Raw genomic sequence first — 15,087 nt, 5'->3', positions numbered from 1 at the left:
CCTCACAGCCAATTGGCCTGGAGGTCAATTCCTCCCAGTGATACCAACAACAATCAAGGCTTAACTACAACAAGACTGTGCACACAGCCCACAAAGGGGTGCACCAAGAGTGTCCACCTCAGGTAACTGGGGAGGCTGAGCCACTGGGCCCTATAGGACACTAACACACAAAGCCACTCTATCAACTCAGGGAAGCAGCCAAATTACAGAGACAAAGAAACAGGTCACAAATGAAAGAAATGAAGGAAAGCAAACTACTGGATATAGAGTTCAAAACCACGGTTATAAGGTTAATCAAGAATCTTCTAAAAACCGCCGATAAATTAGTGAGACCCTTGAGGATATGAAAAAGGACCAACTAGAAATTAAGCACACACTGACTGAAATAAAAAATATTATACAGAGACCCAACAGCAGACTAGAGGATCGCAAGAATCAAGTCAAAGATTTGAAATACGAAGAAGCAAAAAACACCCAACCGAAAAAGCAAAAAGCAAAAAGAATCCAAAAATAGGAAGATAGTGTAAGGAGCCTCTGGGACAACTTCAAGCGTACCAACATCAGAATTATGGGGGTGCCAGAAGAAGAGAGAGAACAAGATGCTGAAAACCTATTTGAAGAAATAATGACAGAAAACTTCCCCCACCTGGTGAAAGAAATAGACTTACAAGTCCAGGAAGCACACAGAACCCCAAACAAAAGAAATCCAAAAAGGACCACACCAAGACACATCATAATTAAAATGCCAAGAGCAAAAGACAAAGAGAGAATATTAAAAGCAGCAAGAGAAAAACAGTTAGTTACCTACAAGGGAGCACCCATACGATTGTCAGCTGATTTCTCAACAGAAACTATGCAGGCCAGACGGGAGTGGCAAGAAATAGTCAAAGTGATGAATAGCAAGAACCTACAACCAAGATTACTCTACCCAGCAAAGCTATCATTCAGAATTGAAGGTCAGATAAAGAGCTTCACAGATAAGAAAAAGCTAAAGGAGTTCATCACCGCCAAACCAGTATTATATGAAATGCTGAAAGGTATTCTTTAAGAAGAGGAAGAAGAAGAAAAAGGTAAAGATCAAAATTATGAACAACAAATACATATCTATCAACAAGTGAATCTAAAAATCAAGTGAGTAAAAAATCGGATGAACAGAATAAACTGGTGAATATAATAGAATCAGGGGCATAGAAAGGAAGTGGACTGACAATCCTCGGGGTGAAACGGGTGTGGGGGGTGAGGGAAGAGACTGGACAAAAATCATACACTTATGGATGAGGACAGTGGGCGGGGGGCCGGGGGGCGGGGGTTAGGGCTTGGGGTGGGGTGGGAACCGGGTGGAAGGGAGCTATGGGGGGAAAAAAGAGGAACAACTGTAATAATGTGAACAATATAGATTAAAAAAAAAAAAAGAAATGGTTAGTTTCTTCTTGTACTGGGGAAGAGAAGGTGAATTCTAAAATGATAAGCTTGTGCTTTTGTTGCAGGATTCCAAGGCAGGAGGAATATGGACACTGAGACAGAAAAGTTAAAACAAGCCAAACAGTGTGGGCAATTTGCAGCCAGCTTGCAAATAAGCCATTATCTTCCCCAGCCAAGGACAAAAGCCTCACTGAGAGAATGCAGAAAAGGAAGAGAGAAGGGTGTTAGGATAAATTACCCTTAACCTTTCCTGTATGGACGTTTTCTGAAATATATATTACAAGCCTTTTCCCATAGCTTGGAGCAGACAGCTGGCGCCTGCAGAAGCAAGGTAAGATGAATCCCCCTTCGCTTAGCCGTCCTCCGCACTCGCCTCCCCTTGACCAACTCAAGCCCTCCCCTCTGCTTGACCGACTCATGCACCCACATACTGACCCTATATTTCACACTTCTACCCTATGTAAGAGAACCTAGACACCTCTTTGGAGCTGACAACCAACACACTGGTCTCAGCCAGCTGTGAGAGAATGCAATAAAATTTCTTAAACTCTCACAACGTCTCTTGGCCTGGCTCTGGACCTAACAAAAGGGAAAGGGAAAAAAGGGTAGTTTTACTCCCTAAGCAGTAAAGGCTTCACAAGAAAAAATTGCTAGGTACTTCTCATGAGTTCTGGGAAAGTGACAACAAAGTAAAAAGGGATCTTGAGAACTAATTTTGTACCAAAGTATTCAGCAGAGGAATTTTGAAACTTATAGGCAGGAGAGTACATATAACACCTCAGACCTCCACCCAACTCACTATTAGCTGAGAGCCCTTCTGTACTTCATAAGCTAGAAGTGCAGACTTGATTACCTTGCTTCTTTAATAAAGGTGCATTCTTTGTTTTAATAAAATTGGCTTCATCATAGGTCGTCAGGGTCTCATTCATATAAATTCATTTATATGAGAAGGCAAGAATGGAAGTTGGAGACATCCCTCTCTCCCACTGACTCAGGGGACTGAATAACACCTCTAGTGTCGTGAGAGGTGTCTCTAACACTTTCATTAACTGTTTAAAGCTATTTGGAAAAATCGATTCTGAAAACTGACAAATGCCGATGTACTAGGAAAAAATTGTGATCTATTCAAAGTAAAGACTCAGGAATGGGAAAACCATTACATGAACAGGCTAGCTCTGAGTTTTTACAGTAAATGTAAATATAGAAGATTAAACAACTGTTGTTATCATGAACATGATACTAAATGTAACTGTTAGTCTTCTTCCCAAAAAGACAGGAAAATTTTTTATAGGAATTTACTGTAGTGTAGCAGTACTACTACTACTCATTAAAATGAAATGGGTCAAAATTCCCAAAACACACTAATCAAACTGGTAGGTGGAGTTGGAAAAAATGAGAGGACTTGTAAATTAATTGGAAAGTGGTAAATCTGAATCGCGCCCCACCCCCAAAGCAGTACCTGACATACAAAGGACTAAAATATATAACATTCAAAGAGAACAAATGAATCAATTTAAAAATATGATTAATACAGAAAATGGACAAAGAACATTAAAGGCAATTAACAGAAAGACTACAAAGACAAATGAGTGAAATGACACTCTATATTTTACTAATAAATGAAGAGATGCAAATCAAAAGAGGAAGCCTTCTTAATTTACCAGATGGATAAAGATTAATTTCAAAACATAGGTGTACATGCCCTTGATCAAGAAATTCCTCTTCTGCCCTGGCCGGGTAGCTCAGTTAATTAGAGCACAGACCCCGCCCCAGTAAGCCAAGGTTGGGGGTTCAACCTCCGGTTAGGGCACATGCAAGAACCAACCAATGAATGCATAAATAAGTGGAACAACAAATTGATGTTTCTCTCTGGCCCTCTCTCTCCTGTCCTCTCTAAAATCAATAAAAAACAAAAATCAAACAAAAAAAGGTAATTTTTTTCTTATAGAAACATCTACATAAGAATACAAATATAAGGGGTGATGGAAAGAGATTAACCAAAGAACTTAATAAAGAGCCAGGGCCATAACAACTGTTACGACCGAAGGCGCGACCAGACCGAAAGTCAGTGCTGGGTTGCTGTGGCTGCGGGTCCACTGTGCCGGGTGGGATTCAGTCCCGGTCCAGGCCACGCCAGGCGGAAGTCATTCTCGGGCGGGAGTCAGTCTTGGGTCCCAGCTGCGCTGGGTGGGAGCCAGTCCAGGGTTTGAGCCAGTCCTGGGTGGAAGTCAGTCCCGGTCCCGGCCGCGCCATCAGTCCCGGGCAGGAGTCAGTCCCAGGTGGGAGTCAGTCCTGGGCGGGAGTCAGTCCCTGGTCATGGAAGTGGAAACCGTAAGAAATAGAAACAAGGCAGACCTATCCCTCCAGATGGGGAGATATTGGCAGAAGAATAGCAGGGAGCCAGAACTCCTACCATCTCATAACAATAATGAATATCCCCCTCCCCCGACACACACACCTACAAACCTTTGGCCAAGTGGGAAACCCGGACTTCTCCTCTCTTCTTGATATAATGAGGTGGCATCTCACCCTTCTCTTACCAGAGGAGTAATCAAAGCAAAGCCAGATAAAACAGGGTTGAAAAAGATCCAGAGTTTCATAATGCTCAAAATTTCTAGGTTTCAATTATCAAATTATTCATACAAAGAAGCAGAAAGATCTAAAACTGAATAAAAAAGATAATAGAAACTAACACTGAGATAGTAGAAATGACAGTTATTTGATAATAAGTTTAAAGCAGCCATCAAAACAATCTTTACATGAGTGATTTTGAACATCCTTAAATGGGAAAAAAAGAAAGTTATGGCAAGTAAATAGAAAGTCTCAGCAAAGAAAATGAAGCTATAAAGAAAAACCAAATGAAAATTATAGTACAGAAGAATATAATAATTGAAATAAATAACTCAGTCAATAGGCTCAAAGCAGAATAGATGGAACAGAGGAAACACTCAGGGAACTAGAAAATATAACAATAAAAATATCCAATGAGAATAGGGAGAACATGGGCTTGAAAACAACAACAGAAAAAGATCAGAACCACAGGAACCAGCAGAGTCATAACAACAACAAAAATCAATCAATCAATTAATCAATCAATAAAACTGTAACATTTGGAGTCCAGGAAGAAATTAAAGGAGATGGAGCTGAAAGAGTACTTGAAGAAATAATGGCTGAAAACTCTTCCAATTGGTCAAAAGACAGAAATCCTCAATTTTAAGAAGGTGAGCAAATACAAAATGAGATAAACCCAAAGATATCAACACCCACATCATAGTCAAACTTCTGAAAAAATAAAAACAAAGAAAAAAATCTTGAAAGTTCTGAATGACAAATAACACTTTATCTATAAGGAAAAATTCTCATGACAATAGGTTTTCCATTAGAAACCATAAAGTCTAAAAATAAAAGAACTGTCAACAGAGTCCTATTTCCAATGAAAATCCTTCAGCAATATGGGGAAAATCAAGGCACCTCAGGAAAGAGAAAACACAAATGTAAACAAGAATTGATAAAGAAAAGTATCCAAATCTCAAAAAACATATGAAATATATTCAATATCATCTATCCAGGTAAACTCAAATTTATTCCTCCATTACTTACTTACCAGGATAGCTAAAATTAAATAGGTTTATAATATTAATTATTGGCAAGTATGTGCAGGATCTGGAACTCTCATTCACGGCAGGTGGTTGTATAACTTAGATAAAAGGATGCTAAACTGTATCTACTAAAACTAAACATATGCCTACAGTGTGACTCATTAAATTTACCGCTTTTATATATTCAAAAGACACGAGCACATAGGTCCTCATAATCATATGTGAAAGGATGTTTAGCGTACCTTTATTCATAATATTTTAAAATTAGAAACATCTTACAAATTTGCCTACAGGAAAATGGAAGAATGGTAGTAAATTTAAATAATAGAATACTACACACCTACAAAAAAAGAATAAAATCCTGATATGAAGAATAATATGGGTTAATTTCATAGATTTTATGTTGAGCAAAAGAAGTGAGACACAAATGAGAATACATCATATAAATCCACTGATATGAATTTCATGAACTGATGGTACTATCAACGATTATAAAGGTCAGAAAATTAAGAAATTCTGAGGGTAGTAGTCAGAAAGGGGGATGAAAGAAACTTCTAAAGTCTTGAAAAATATTCTACATCTTATATTGGGTGTTACATATGTAAACAAGTTTACATATGTAACATTTACATTTCATGCACAGGTGGAGTTAAATATAAGTGTTTTCTAGCACTGAAAGTCATTTATTATTTGAGCTTGGGTTCCTCCACTTTCAGAGTCCATGCTAATATCCGTTATGTCATATTACCATCTGAAGATAATAGTGCCATCAAGATCTAATTCTACAGCTCAGTAACCCTGAAAAATTAAAGAGGATTTATCCTGATTAAGAACTCTGAAGAAATCATACTAACAATTCAATATAATTCACCAAATATTCTGCAAAAAATATCTCAAATGGAGTATCATTTATGATTCATAACTGGAATTTAAGAGGAAGTAAAAGAGTAGGTCTTTTGTTATTCTCATAGTCTGTGGACTCAGGAGTAATACTGATAAACTATTGAAAAAGTAGATGTTTACTTTCTACAAATATATAAACTGTTTGGGTAATACCAAAAGACTGTAAATTTTTAGCCTAAACATACGTTAATATATTTTTATTATTAATTTTAGAAAGGAAGGGAGAGGGAGAGAAAGAAACATCAATGATGAGAGAGAATCATTGATCAGCTTCCTCCTGCATACCCCACACTGGGGATCTAGCCTGCAACTCGGGCATGTGCCCTGACCAGGCATCAAACTGTGACTTCCTGGTTCATAGGTTGATGCTCAACCACTGAGAAACAACAGCCAGGCAACCTAAACATACTTTAAAAAGTGACTGTCATATATTGGGAAATGAAACATTAAAGTAATATGTAATCCTATATAATAAAAGGCTAATATGCAAATCAACCAAGCGGCGGAATGACTAGTCACTATGACACGCACTGACCACCAGGGGGCAGACGTTCAACGCAGGAGCTGCCCCTGGTGGTCAGTGCGCTCCCACAGGGGGAATGCCACTCAGCCAGAAGCCCTCAGCTGGGCTCACTGCTGGCAAGTGCTAGTGGGCCTAAGCCATCAGTCGGACATCCACCAAGGGCTCCTGGACTGCAAGAGGGCACAGGCCAGGCTGAGGACGCACCCCCCCCACTGAGTGCACGAATTTCGTGCACCGGGCCTCTATATATCCTACCTAATAATAGACAAATATGCAAATTGACCATACCTTTGCTATGCCCACGATTGGCCAGGAGGCGCGGGGGGGCGGGACTCGGGGTGGCCGGGGTGGCTGATTGGGCCGGCAGGATGCTGAGCTTGCATCGCCAGCGGCAGCGCGAGCTCAGCATCTGCGCCATGGCTGTGCTGTGGCACAGAAGGGGCCTCTGGGGCAGCGAGCCCACGTCCTGCCGCGGACCATCAAAAACGGGGGAGCTGGGTGCCTGTCCACTCCGGCACCAGGCCTTTCAGAAGCCTCCCCTGCGCCAGAGGCTTCTGAAACGCCTGGTGCACCAGCGGACAGGTACCCAACTCCCCCGTGATCGAAAGCGAAAGCGTGGGAGCTGGGTGCCTGTCCGCTCCGGCACCAGGATGGCAGGTTAGACCTAGGAGACCCTACACGTGCATGATTTAATCATGCACTGGGCCTCTAGTAGATATATAAAAGCCCAAGCGACCGTCGCAACCGAAAAAACCAGATGACGGAACAGACTGCGTGGGGCGACCAGGCTGACGGGGGGTTAGGGGGAGCTAGGGGCAACCAGGCCGGCGGGGGCAGTTGGGGGCGACCAGGCCAGCAGAGGGGACAGTTGAGGATGACCAGGCCATCAGGGGGGGCTGTGAGGGGTGATCAGGTAGGCAGATGAGCAGTTAGGAGCCAGGGGTCCCAGATTGGAGAGGGTGCAGGCTGGGCTGAGGGGAATACCAGCACCCCCCCCAGGTGCACGAATTTCGTGCACTGGGCCTCTAATATGCATATATGTATTGCCCAGGAACAGAGAGAACATGGTGGTGAAGGCCTGGGGCAGGCAGGAACCAGGTGATGAGGGGCTGGGGAATAAAAAGGAGGGGGGACATCTGTAATACTCTCAACAAAATTTTTTTTAAAATAATGCAAATATATATACACATACACACACACTAGAGGCCCAGTGCACAAAATTCATGCACGGGGGGGGGGGGCGGGCGGGGGGGGGCTGTCCCTCAGCCCAGCCTGCACCCTCTCCAATCTAGGATTCCTCTCACAATCCAGGACTGCTGGCTCCCAACTGCTCACCTGCCTGCCTTCCTGATTGCCCCTAACCCAGTGGTCGGCAAACTCATTAGTCAACAGAGCCAAATATCAACAGTACAACGATTGAAATTTCTTTTGAGAGCCAAATTTTTAAAACTTACACTTCTTCTAACGCCACTTCTTCAAAATAGACTCGCCCAGGCCGTGGTATTTTGTGGAAGAGCCACACTCAAGGGGCCAAAGAGCCGCATGTGGCTCGCGAGCCGCAGTTTGCCAACCACGGCCCTAACCGCTTCTGCCTGCCAGCCTGATCACCCCCTAAGCACTCCCCTGCCAGCCTGATTGATGCCTAACGGCTCCCCTGCCAACCTGATTGCCCCTAACTGCCCTCCGCTGCAGGCCTGGTTACCCCTAACTGCCCTCCCCTGCAGGCCTGGTCACCCCTAACTGCCCTCCCCTGCAGGCCTGGGTCCCCCCCAACTGCCCTTCCCTGCAGGCCCGGTTGCCCCCAACTTCCCTCCTCTGCCGGCCTGGTCACCCCTAACTGCCCTCCCCTGCAGGCTTGATCACCCCCAACTGCCTTCCCTTGCAGGCCTGGTCCCTCCCAACTGCCCTCCCCTGCTGGCCTGATTACCCACAACTGCCCTCCCCTGCAGGCCTGATCCCTCCCAACTGCCCTCCCCTGCTAGCCATCTTGTGGCAGCCATCTTTTGTGTCCACATGGGGGAAGCCATCTTGTGTACTGTAGTGACGGTCAATTTGCATATCACTTTTATTAGATAGGATAGAGGCCTGGTGCATGGGTGGGGACCAGCTGGCTTGTCCTGAAGGGTGTCCCGGATCAGGGTGGGGCTTCCCTTGGGGCATGGGGTGGCCTGGGCGAGGGGCCTGTGTTGGTTTGCAGGCTGCCCACACCCCCCGGAGACCCAAGCGGAGGCCCTGGGATCTGGGATTTATCTATCTTCTATAATTGAAACTTTGTAGCCTGGAGCGGAGGCGAGGGCCGGCCAGGAAGTTTGGCTTGCCGGGGAAACCCAAGCCTCCTGGTCACTCCGTGGCCGCAGCCATCTTGGTTGGGTTAATTTGCATACTCGCTCCTAACTGGCTGGTGGGCGTGGCTTGTGGGTGTAGCAGAGGTACGGTCAATTTGCATATTACTCTTTTATTAGATAGGATATGTGTGGTAATAATAGCCAACATTTACTGCATATATGCCAGACACTACATAACTTTACAGCAATTCTTAAGAAAAGTACAGTTATTATTCCCAATTTGAAGATGAGGAAACTAAGGCATAGGGTGGTTAAATAACCTGACCAAGGTCCCACTGACAATGATTAACAACTGGACCCAAGACTATATAATTTCAAAGCCCAAGTTTTAAACAGGCACTATATAAGGACATTTACTAAAGTATGAAGGAAACTAGAAACAATTTAAATGTCCAATATGGGACGAAATTCTGCTACATCTATACAAATGAATTCTATGTATTCAATAAAAATCTTGTGGATCAAAAGGGACCACATACTAAACCTGACAAGCTCAGGGTGGCCTGCGTGATGGCCTTACAAACTCAGAGACCTAGAGTAACCACAAAGGATGGTCTGAAATTAAAACTTTTAAACTAAAAGCGGTTTTATGGCAGGTAGTCATGTCCTAGGCCCGTGGTCGGCAAACTGCGGCTCATGAGCCACATGCGGCTCTTTGGCCCCTTGAGTGTGGCTCTTCCACAAAATACCACGGCCTGGGCGAGTCTATTTTGAAGAAGTGGCGTTAGAAGAAGTGTAAGTTTAAAAAATTTGGCTCTCAAAAGAAATTTCAATCGTTGTACTGTTGATATTTGGCTCTGTTGACTAATGAGTTTGCCAACCACTGTCCTAGGCTAAAATCTTTCCTGACAAATGTAAATTGAGCATGTCTATTGTCTTCTTGCATATATGATAACATACCTTTGGAATGTCAGGGTATCTTCCCTTTTCCCAGACCCCTCAGAGTACAACCAATGCACCAGAAGGGAGATCACAAAACCTGTTATTGTTAACTAGAGGCCCAGCGCATGAAATCATGCGCAGGTAGGGAACCTAGGCCTAACCTGTGATCAAGTCCACCTTTCGCCCACTCACCAGTCCCCAGTCCCGCCCTGCCGCCACCCACCCCGGTTCCCCGTGGTTCCATTTGCCATCTGGCGATCGGAGCCTGCGGGCCGGCAGGGCGGGACCGAGATGTATCTCATAGCGTAATAGCGACTGGTCAAGAGGTCGTTCTGGTTGTTACGCCATTATGGTCACAGGGCTTTTATTATATAGGATGGTAGCTTTTTAACTAGCCTGTACACACCTATGTCAAAGAGGTATGTGTCTATCATTTTACTTTTTATCCAATCCCAGAGGTTTCCCTGCTTTGCTTTCTCCCGCCTCCCTAATCTATCACCAATGGATTTCATGTAACCCACTTGTCCTCTTTTGACTGTAATGTATAAAGCAGGGTACAGAATTGCCATTTTCCAGAGCATTTTTCTCAATCCATTGAGATTTTGCTTTACAGCAATTGTAGTCAGTTTGGTTCAAATAAACTCGCAAAAATTCTCTACAGGTTTTAATGTTTCTTAGGTTGACAACATATATATGTAATAACACAGAAAATAGCCAGGATATATTAAATTTAAAAAAGAAGGCAGCAGAACAGACCATACAATTGCATTTCTGTAACAACACCCCCCCCCCACACACACACACACACACACAAACATAAGCACGGGGGAAAAGTCTGGAATTGTACCAAACTGTAAATAGTGTTTATCTTTGAAAAGGATAAAGGGGCCTTCCATTTTCTAAATAATTTTAACGTCTGAAAATGTTTGCAACCAATATATTATTTAATCAGAAGAAAACAAGCTGGATGGATCAATTGTCCCGATAGTCCGGTGGATCTTGGGTTCCATGGTGAAAAACCGGGCAGTGATGCACACAATCTTCCTACTTGGTAATCATTCTAAAATAAAGGTTTCTTCCTAGAAGTGATTTTAGAACAAAGGTCTACAGTGCTCATTGTCGAAAGGAAGCTGAAAGTGGCCTACTTTCTTGATAACTACATTGCACACGCACCAAACGCACAGCCCTAATGAATAAGTAGTTGTGAAATCACTGCCAAAGCCAGAAATGTACAGAAGCCCGAGAGAGCCCAGAATGCTCAAGGGCTGGGGCCGCGGCGCCAGCGGTGAGGGGAGGGACAGGGAAGGCAGGCCATACCTGGAGTGAAGGGCCAGCCAGGGCCAGCCGGCGGCAGTTCCCGTGGACTTCGTGCAGATGGGTGCCCGGAGCCCCAGAGTCACGCCTCCGGCCCGCGTCGGCCCCAGTCGGCCACCCGGGGTTCCCTACCGCCCACAGCAGTCGGTGAATTCAAATGTGAAGAGCCCGCCCCCCAGCCAGGACGGCATTGGAGCGCGCAGGAATGGCGTCACCGTGCGTTTCACGCGGACTCACGAAGACGGGGCGCGACTCCCTCTCCGCGGGGGCAATGTTGTTTCCATAAATTGTAGGTAACCCCAAGTTGCCACGGATGTCGATCGCGCTCCACTCTCTACAGTCGAGGAATCCGTTTGGTCTTCACAGGGCGCGCGCCCGCTGGCGCTCCGCCCCTCCTCCCGTCATGCTCTGCGGCAGGGAACTACGTCATACGGATCTGCGTCGGACGTCGCCTGCGCGCTGGGACGCCGCGGGAGATGCTGAAGTTTGGTCCTTCCCGGCTCCCACCTGCCCGCCGGTGTGCTCGCTCGTGGCCGGTAGTTTTCCGTTTCTTCCGTGTTTGTGGGAACAGCCTGCTGAATATGTTGGAGAGAATGTTTTAAAGTTTATTTTTATTGTTGAAAGTATTACAGAGGACCCCGCTTCCCCTCTTTGAGTTTTCTCAGGCCGTCAGATATTGGAGACCGAGAAAAAACGTTTTGTATTTGAGGGAGTGGACTCGATGCAAAGTTATACTTGCAATTTAGTGTGAGCTATTCCCGCAGGAACTGTGGCTTCTTTAACCAAGCGTTAATCCATGTCTCCGTGAAAATTCCTCAGCACTCGAGTCCTATATCGCATTTCTCCATTAAGCGTGGCCTGAAATGGTTGTAATAGCTTTTTTAAAGTGACTTTCACAATCCTCTCTTCTAAACTCTGTACCCACTAAGTCTTGAGCATACCGAGTACACAGAATCCAAAATATAAGCAAATGAAGGCAAGTAAGGAAGGCAAGCGGGGAGGGAAGCAAATCTACAGAGATAAAATGAAGTTTCTGCCTGTGCAGCATAAGAAGGAAATGCTAGGACATGGGTTTGCACCAAATCTGTGGGGAAAGCCACAGTTAAAATATATGTTATGTGACATGTGTGAAATACACTTTGTGGAATAAAGGGACTTTGAAGACATGGAGTTCATACTCCAAAGCATCTGAAATAGAGGTTTGAGAGGTTTCTATGCCTCAGATGGAACGAGCCATGGCTCACACATTTAAGCCAAAATAGGAACCTTGAGAAGACTGGGGGGGAGGGGGGAGGGGGGGTTAAGGGCATGGGGTGTGTGGGGGGGGGAATCAGGTGGAGGGGAGCTATGGGGGGAAAAAAGAGGAACACCTGTAATAATCTGAACAATAAATATTTATTTTTTTAAAAAAACACAAAAAACGAAATAGGAACCTTGACATGTTAAGGACAGACACTCAGAATTAGAGATTTTCTTTTTAATTAGCCACTTCTCATGGGAGAAGTAAGTAGCAGATAGCATGTTTCAGGGTGAAAAGCAACAGGAATTTACAGGACTAATGATTTTCTAAGCAAAACTGGATAAAACAGTTGGTGGATCACCAAGTGTGATAAGAAGGCATAAAGGCCAAGAGACAATGTTCATTTGTCCATTGGAACACCAAATGGTGATGTACTGGATGGGCCCTCATATAAGTTTGTCTGCCTGGAGGGGAGAGCTCTTAGTCATAGTCAGCCACCTGGAATTTTCTGTCCAGTGGTAAGTCTGTAACTCATGAGGACACAGCAGACCCACTTAGGGTCCTAAGGATAGACGTAGGAGGAAGGGACTAAAAGCCTTGCACTGTGGGAGTTGCTGCCCAGGCATCTGGGTCTGCTCAGCCTGGAGGAATATTCCCAGGATCATAGTAAATTCCATCAGGGATACACCATATGGCATTTGGGGGAGAATTAGGAAAAAAGATGTGTTTTTTTTTTTTCAAGGCCAATGGGTCTCAACCAGAGCTGATTTTGCACCCTACTCCACCCTCTGGGGGATATTTAGCAATATCTAGGGACATCCTATCTAATAAAGAGGGAATAGGCTAATTGACTGCCACGCCCTCAAAGGTGGTGGCGCTCAGTCCCCTCAGCCCCGCCAGGGCGGCAGGAGGGTCCAGCTGCTCCGTGCGCCTGCCTCTGGAGTCCCCCAGTCCCCTTAGCCCCCCAGCCGCCCAGGGCCGGCCCGAGGGACGACCAAATGACTGAACAAGCAGGCTGCGTGGGGTGACAAAGCCGGCAGGGGAGGCAGTTGGAGGCAACCAGGCTGGCAGGGGTGGCAGTTGGGGTTGACCAGACCCACAGGGGGGGCAGTAAGAGGTGACCAGGCTGGCGGGGGGGGGGGCAGTTGTGGGTAACCAGGCCAGCAGGGGGGACAGTTGGGGGCAATTAGGCCAGCATGGGCGGCAGTGAGGGGTGACTAGGCCAGCAGTGGGGGCAGTTGGGGGTGACTAGGCCAGCAGGGAGGGGCAGTTAGGGGTGACCAGGCTGGCAGAGGCGGGTAGTTGTAGGTGACCAGGCCGGCAGGGAGGGGGTAGTTGGGGGCAACCTGGCCAGCAGTGGGGGGCAGTTAGGGGTGACCAGGCCAGCAAGGGGGGGCAGTTAGGGGGCGATCAGACCGGCACGCAGAGGCAGTGAGGGGTGATCAGGCTGGCAGGGGGGTCAGTTAGGGGTGACCAGGCAGGCAGGCAGGTGAGCGATTAGGAGCCAGTGGTCCAGGATTGTGAGAGGGATGTCCGACTACCGGTCTAGACTGGCAATCGGACCTCCCCCGAGGGGTCCTGGATTGGAGAGGGTGCAAGCTGGGCTGAGGGGGACCGCCCCCACCCCATGCATGAATTTCATGCACGGGTAAATGTCACACTGAGAAGGGGACCATAGAATAGAGGACTATATGTTTAGTAATACTCCTGAACATTCCGTAATGTACAGGATGAACACCACACTACAAAGAATTACCCAATCTAAAATGTCAATAAGCCAAGTTTGAGAAGTCCTACACTTGGAAGATGTAGCTCTGAAATACAATTTTAGTCTCCTCTCACTTTCTCAGCTGTGATCCCTTATGTAAATACAATTGTACAACCACTGTAGCCCTGTCTTGGACTAGAGGATGGAGTCAACAGGGAGGTTATCCAGGCTTTGTGAGAGGAGGACCCTTCAGTGGAAAAGATTGCCAAGGAGATTGCAGTGTGATAGAGATATTATACAAAGAAACATAGGAACATAACATTGAAAATTGTAATACGTGTTACGAAGATGTATCTGTTCAGATCCTGCAAGAAGGTTAGGGTAAGACAGAGTTAGGAGTACAAGAGATTTATTGGAAAATAAGGCCTGTGAAAGTTTAAGGGGGAAGAAGAAGGATTGATCAAGGACCTTGATACAGATCTGACATTTTTGAAAGAAAAAGGGAGAAGGAAACAGAATTGGGCAGGGAGCGTCTAAAATTGCAATGTGGAATTGACAAAGTATTGGCTAACCCAATAGGGAGATTTGGGGTCACTCATCAGAGGTGTCCTTACACGGGCAGAAATGAGCAATTCCTGGAATTTGTCTTGTGGGGGCTGCCTGGGAAGAACATGGCCTTGGCTCAAAGGCTTTAAAAATTGTTTTTAATTTAAAAATTTTAAATCGAGGGGTATAACTGACCTATAACATTACATTAGCTTCAGGTGTATATAATGATTTATTTATATATTGTGAAATGATCACCACAATATTTCTAATTAACACCCATCATCACAAAGTTACAGTTTTTTAAAAATAATTTTTTGTTGTTGAAAGTGTTACCTATATCTCCTTTTTTCCTCATTGACCTCTCCCTGCCTGCTCCTGCCCCCCAGCACATGTCCTCACCCCCTTACTGTCTGTGTCCATTGGTTATGCTTATATGCATGCATCCAAGTCCTTTGGTTGATCTCTTACCCCGTCCCCCCCCCCAATTATTTTTCTTGTGGTGAGAACTTATAAGGTCTACTCTCTTAGCAACTTTCAAATAATGCAATACATTAACTTATTAACTGTAATTAATGTTATGAACTGTAATTATTAAATATAAT

The 15,087-nt window shown here is 45.2% G+C and overlaps 1 protein-coding gene across 3 annotated transcripts in view; it reads right to left on the bottom strand.

Annotated features, from left to right (window-relative positions):
* The window catches only part of MIS18BP1 (MIS18 binding protein 1), a 78,754-nt gene extending 66,507 nt beyond the window's left edge, over nucleotides 1-12,247 (bottom strand). For all 3 annotated transcript variants that reach the window (XM_079767244.1, XM_079767243.1, XM_079767245.1), the window contains exon 1: nucleotides 10,992-12,247. The gene's annotated coding sequence lies outside the window, so the exon portion shown is untranslated. The remainder of the gene's footprint in view (nucleotides 1-10,991) is intronic.
* Between the last annotated feature and the right edge of the window lie 2,840 nt (nucleotides 12,248-15,087).

The sequence above is a fragment of the Cnephaeus nilssonii genome (assembly GCF_951640355.1).
Source record: "Cnephaeus nilssonii genome assembly, chromosome: 1".
Taxonomy (NCBI): Eukaryota; Metazoa; Chordata; class Mammalia; order Chiroptera; family Vespertilionidae; genus Cnephaeus; species Cnephaeus nilssonii.
Note: the sequence above shows the minus strand (reverse complement) of the source record. Positions and strands in the feature narration are given on the sequence as shown.